Consider the following 6,377-nt stretch of genomic DNA (forward strand, 5'->3'; position numbering starts at 1 on the left):
AACTTATTCTCACGCCGGAGGGTGGTTATGAGAAGACCCCCCTCTTGTCCTTCCCGTAACGAGCTCACGGTGTCTGTTTTGCAGATCTTCGTCACTTGACTTTGGGCAATTGAGTTCATATTGTATCGGCTGTTAACCGTATCCTACCCTGTTGATTCATCGGATCTAGGACTCATTAATGGGGAGGAGGTCCATGTTTCTTCAAGAGCCTATATGATCATTCATGAAAAATAAAATCTTTTACACCTAAGAATCAATATGAGAAAAGCGCTAATTAAAATTATATTTAAACAAGTTAAATTTGAGTGAAATAAAACTTTTGTTTTTTTTAACAATGAATTTTATTAACAAAATCAACTATTGGGATTAGCAAGAAACGAGTCTCTTGAAATTAGAGAGTACGATTACGTAACATACAAGAAAGCCGCAGTTAAAAAAGAAAAGAAAAGCAGGAAGCTAGCCCCAACAGAAACAAATAATAAATAATTTTTTGAGTGTAATAAAACTTTCAGTTAGATAATTAAATATAGCGTGGCGGGCCCTTCAAAATCGTCTTCCCACGAGTAATAGTTTAATTAAGCGAAACGTCTTTTTAGGCCCAGATATTTGCAGGCGGCGGGGGAATCATTTGATCACGTCTTTACGTCTTGTTATATTGCAATGGTGGTGAGGCAAAGAATAAGCATGTGATGTAATATACCAAATTTTCATGTCGAGCCAATAAATGACATTTTTGATGTTGTTAAACAGATTCCGGATACTAAGCACAAGAGGAGAATTGTTCGATCTATAATTATGGTGGCTAGTTTGTGTATATTGAGGAATCAAAATAACGACATCTTCAAAAATAAACCTTTGAAGATCAAAAACATTGTTAGAAACGTAAAAGTTTTATCTTTTTTAGATTAAATACAAGGCTAATAACTTTAATTTAGACCGAAGGTAGCTAAAGAATTTTGAAAGTTACCCAAAACTTTTGTAGTCAATCATTTGCGTCTTCGTCCCTTGACATTTGAATGTTTAAGTTGAATAATGTTGTATGATCTTCACGTGAAAACTTCTTTTGCTTCATCTAGTAAACACTGATTCTGTTGTGTTTCTCTGCATCAACAAGACGAACCAAACTTGTTTTGATGGGTTAGTAAAATATAAAAACATATCTTTCACACCTGAAATACATGTTTTAACCCATTCTGATGTCTCCTAGCAAGACACATGCCGATAAACATAAATAAAGAAAATAATAATCATATATAGCTAACAGTACAACATAATGCATATATGCATTTAATTATAGTATTTTCGAACCAATAATATTTCATATTTAGATAGAAAATTATAAAGAGTCATTGTGTGACATCCTTTAACGTGCTAAAAAAATTAAATTTGTCCATGGTAAAATGTCTCAACATGACATAGATCTTTGATGGATTTATAAACATATAAATATATAATTACACATATACTCGAACTATAAGTCGAGTAATAATCACACATTGTCAAGGTCTTTCAAAAAGAATTATCTCTTTAAAAGCTCACAATTTTCTCTCGGTGATATATCGTCATATTAAGATGAGACCAGAACAATACATTCATTATGCATATAAAACTAAAAGTATATAATGAGTCAAATACGGTAATTAGTTAGATAATTTATGCTAAATATATTTAAAAGTATATATTTAATTTTAATAGAATGTATCTACCAATTTGTAAACACCAAGTAAAATAAAATATGTATATATGGCTGCGAATGATGAATGTTCTAGCTAGTATCAATGGTTAAAAAATATATAAATCACAGTCTAATACTTCATATACACAAAGTATATTTAAATTATATATTTGTATAATTGGTAAATTATTATTGTTGCTAATACACTATTTACACTATTTGTAACAAAGTAATCGTAATCGCATGATACTAGACTTCAAAGAAAAATCATCAACTTACTAATACGATGCATCCCCAAACTCCCTTTATTCTTATTTTTATATTTATATATGAAGGGATAGGAATTCTTTGAATATAAAGGTTTTTATGATATTTTTATTAACATAGTATCTGGTTTCTTTTGTTTTGTTCTGAAAGAAAAGCATGCATGTGCTAAATAATAAACAGTTGGGTTTTGAATTTAATATTACCTAAATGGATGAACGAAGTCGATGAGAGGTCTCCCCTTCCATAAGCTTTTACATACTTATAAAGATGCGATCCAACTCCAACTCCAAAAGCATCTCGTGCTGATAACGTGTTGTGAAACAAACCTAATAGCCAAACATGTGAGAAATAGATGTAGGGAGAAAGATGGAGATTTCATTAATATGATGTGTATTGCAATAAGATACAATGATATATATATATATATATGAAAAGATAACTTGAAGAATAAGTCTAATCTGTATTAGGTATTGATAACCATAATAATATATATTTATAAGAGATTATGTAATGTTTCTCTGTTTTTTTTATTCCGGATCATGCTATCCTCTCGATAAACGGATAAACGGGGTGTTTGGCATGTTTAATGAAAATTTGCATTTTAAAAAAATAATTATCCATTAAACAAATAAATTATTTTGTCAACCAAACGTATTGAACACTTCAAAAATTAGAAAAAAAAAATTTCTTTTTTGTCCAATAAAGAACATTCTTTTACTCAAAACAAAAATAGAAAAACCAAAAAAACACAAATCTTGTGTACCCAAACCTGCAAAATCCACCTCTTTGCTTCCATCTGCCGTTGTCCACCGATCAAAATTCACAAACTTTATAAATCTTTACATCAATTACAAGCATCAAGCACATTCAAAGCTGTTCAAATCACAAAACCCATCTGGGTCTTGTTTATTTTCAATCTGCAAGTCACTCCAGTGATGGGTTTTTAGTAAAGTCTTGATTTTTTTTTTAGTTTAATCTTGGGTTTCATGACATGGGTTTTATCAGAACCATGATATTTGATATGGATCTTGCATAAAGATTTGAATTTGATGTGGGTTTTGTGGGCTTTTGTTAAAATCTTGAATTGATTCAAGATTTTGTGGGTTTTTAATTTTGGGGGTTTAGTAAAGTCTTGATTTTTTTTTAGTTTAATCTTGGATTTCATGATGTGGGTTTGGTGAGAATCATGATATTTGATATGGGTTTTTTTATAAAAATTTGAATTTGATATGGGTTTTTGTTAAATCTTGAGTTGATTCAAGATTTTGAGGTTTCAAGATTTTTAGGGTTTTAGTTGGTTTTAGATAAATAGCTTGTGACACTGCTCCATTAGCTTTAATTTAGTTAAGAGATCAAGATTTCAAGTTTTTTGGAGCAGTGGAATTAAATTAATAATTTAATATAATATTTTAGTTTTTTTTTATAAAAAAATATTTAAAATGTCTGGTGGAACACCAACTGCTGGTGGTTTAATGAGGCAAAGGCATAGTCAAGGGTATGCATCAAGTGGTGATGATCTTGAGGACGATGCGTGTTCGAGAGGAGTTCGGCCTCAATCGCCTAAATTTCCTGTAACGAGAACATGGGTTGAGGTTTCAGAGAATGTACTTTGGATTGCTTCCGCGAGTTTTATAATATATTTGGGAGATTGGCATTCGAACTTGATTTATATCTTGGTTCATGATGGTAGGATTAGAAGGTATGTTATCTAATATCATTCATTATGTTGTGTTTTTTCATAATACTTTAGGCATTTAGGGTCTTGAAAACCGAGGCATGAGCGTACTATAAAAAGAATAAGAATTTGCACTTTGAGGCATTTAGGGTCTTGAACGAATACACACGCACATAGGGGCATGTCTGTTTTAGAACCAATAATATGCTGAGAACCACAAGAACTATATAATGTATTTCTGCATAGTGTTCAAAGCAATATATACAAATGTATTATATAGCTTCTTGCGGGTTTCAAAATATTATTGGTTCTTAAATGAAAGATCCTCGATATATAGATTTTAGCTTATTTCACCTTAAGGTTAAAGTTGTAATTTTGAATACATAAAAGAAGCTTATAAAAAACAACTTATTTTACCCTAAAATAAGCATATAAGCATATACACTTTTCTTTTTCCAAACATCTAAAAAGTGTTTTATCTGTTTTAATAAGCAATCCTGTACACTAAAATCTTTGAAACCATCAAATGCATAATCGAAGCAATAATAATAATAATATAAATCTACATTATATGTTTTATCTGGTTGACATATTTTTTATATTTTTCTACGCAGAATACCGTTGTATCTCGGGCTATTTGGTGTCAGCTTAAACATTGCGTGTTTTGTGTATACAAGTATGTTAGTATGGTGGTGTCAGAAAGTCGAGTGAGAGGTGGGAATTATCAAGTACAGACGCTCTACCATATGTTACCATAGTTGGACTCGTATCTTTTTGTTTGTAAGACAAATTCTTGTAACCCTTTTTATTTGTCTTTTGCTTATGTGTTTTTAGACTCATTATTGGGATGTTTGGTAATAAAACTGAATTGAATTTGTTTATGATTTACTGATCATTTAAATTTGGAATAATAAGATTTTCTGATTATTTATTCACATTTGAATAATCATGTTACGCTCTGCTTGCGGTGCGCACATATAATGTATATATGTGTGAACCCTTGGGTGGGCAAAAGTAAAATTGCACTAATTTTGACGTTATTTTACTAATCACGTGAAAATAACGTTAAAAGTGGCGGAAGGTTAATCAGGCATCATGTGGTGGCGTTGATAGCCGAAAGACAAGGGCACATGCACCAATCAGCCGGTGTCCCGATGATTGAGTATTATGTGTCTTATGTCCAAGGCTTGATTCAAAACTACTATCGAGCCGGGGGTCTCACCGGAAGCATCCTCTCTATCCCTATGGGATAGAGGTAAGGCTGTCTACATCTTACCCTCCTCAGACCCTACCATAGCATTGCTATTGGTGGGATATACTGAGTACGATGATGATGATTTGAATAATCATGTTAGGAATTTATGAAAGAAATGTAAAATTACATAACTGTCCTTAACTCAAGCAACAGGTTTTCTGATGGTCAATAGCTCAAAAGTCAAGATTATTCAAATTTGCATTGAATTAAGGATGGAAAACTGATTATTGATTTGAGTGTGAAATTACCATAACGCCCTTAAATCTAAGCACCTCATTTTGATTTTTTAGTTATTTAGGGTCAAAATAATCAGAACTGGGTTCAAGCAAGGATGAAAAACTGAATGCTAGGATAGGTGTTAAATTACCAAAATACCCTTACTTTGGTTGTCCGATTATTTAGGATGTAAACTGGTTATTGATATGATGTGATTTACCAAAATACCCTTAATTCTCTAAGCACTTAATTTTTTTTTTCTTAAATCATTAGGGTCAAGATAGTCAGATTTGGATAATGACTTAAAGAGTTGCTATACGAAAACCGATTATTTAGATAGATGTGAAATTACGTAACTAACCCTGAGTATTATTAAGCAAGTGATTATCTGATTTCTGGTTATTCAAATGGCAATAGTTACTTTAAATTTTCAATTCTCTAATATTTGTTTTACTTTGCAGATTCTGTTTTGCTTTGTGGCCAATTTGGAGTTTCTTGACCCTCCCACTTGTGGTAAATAAACATGATTACGTCAATTTTATCGTTACATGAACGTGAAATTACCAAAATACCCTTAACCGTAGTTTCCTATTATTTTTGCAGTTCACATTGTTTATGGCATGCATGGTCATACTTCCATACATGGTTCTTGGGACATTCAAGCAGCAGCAGCAACCCTCAGACATGTTTCGTATCGATTAGAATCCTTTGTTAATATTCACATTGTTTTTAGCATTTTGCACGCGGTTAAAGGTTTTTTTTTTATCTCATCCGGTAATTGTGCTTTTAGTTTGTAAGCGATATGCCGATACTAACAACCGAGCAGGCGAGTGTTTCTTGAGTCAGTTAGTCAGCCTCTTTTTTGTTTTTTTTTTATTTTGTTTTTTATTGTTTTGTTAAAGTAGAAGAAATCTGAGGTGGTGATGTTACTTTAGAACAGAGAGAATTTAAACAAGTTTCATAGTGATTGATTGATAAATAGTTTCTTGTGATATTTGTTTATTTTCACTTTTTTTTAAACAAGATGAATTATGAGACATTCATGACATGATTTATGATGAACCATAGTTATTGAAGGCGCTAGTCACACTCAAGGCGCATAGACCTCGTAGACGCAAAAAAAAAAGCGTGGGCCTGAGAAATCAACTGCCTCTTTATGCCCTCATTCCTGCGAAACTCATTAAACGGTTGTGAGGTGAAACCACCATGGTCAGTTCGAAGCATTTTTACCTTAAATTTACTCTCCTTCTCCACTTGGGCCTTGGAAGAGTTTAAACTGTTGAAACGCT

The 6,377-nt window shown here is 31.9% G+C and overlaps 1 pseudogene across 1 annotated transcript; it reads left to right on the plus strand.

The window, feature by feature from the left end:
- Positions 1–2,688: 2,688 nt before the first annotated feature.
- On the plus strand, positions 2,689–6,151 carry LOC143603769 (uncharacterized; annotated as a pseudogene). Its single transcript, XR_013148130.1, has 4 exons — positions 2,689–3,641; positions 4,232–4,397; positions 5,550–5,601; positions 5,692–6,151. The product of XR_013148130.1 is annotated as an uncharacterized LOC143603769 (transcript).
- Positions 6,152–6,377: the final 226 nt, after the last annotated feature.

The sequence above is a fragment of the Bidens hawaiensis genome, unplaced genomic scaffold, assembly GCF_021521415.1.
Source record: "Bidens hawaiensis isolate Kalapana, Puna unplaced genomic scaffold, B.hawaiensis_p1.1 tig00062679_1, whole genome shotgun sequence".
Taxonomy (NCBI): domain Eukaryota; kingdom Viridiplantae; phylum Streptophyta; class Magnoliopsida; order Asterales; family Asteraceae; genus Bidens; species Bidens hawaiensis.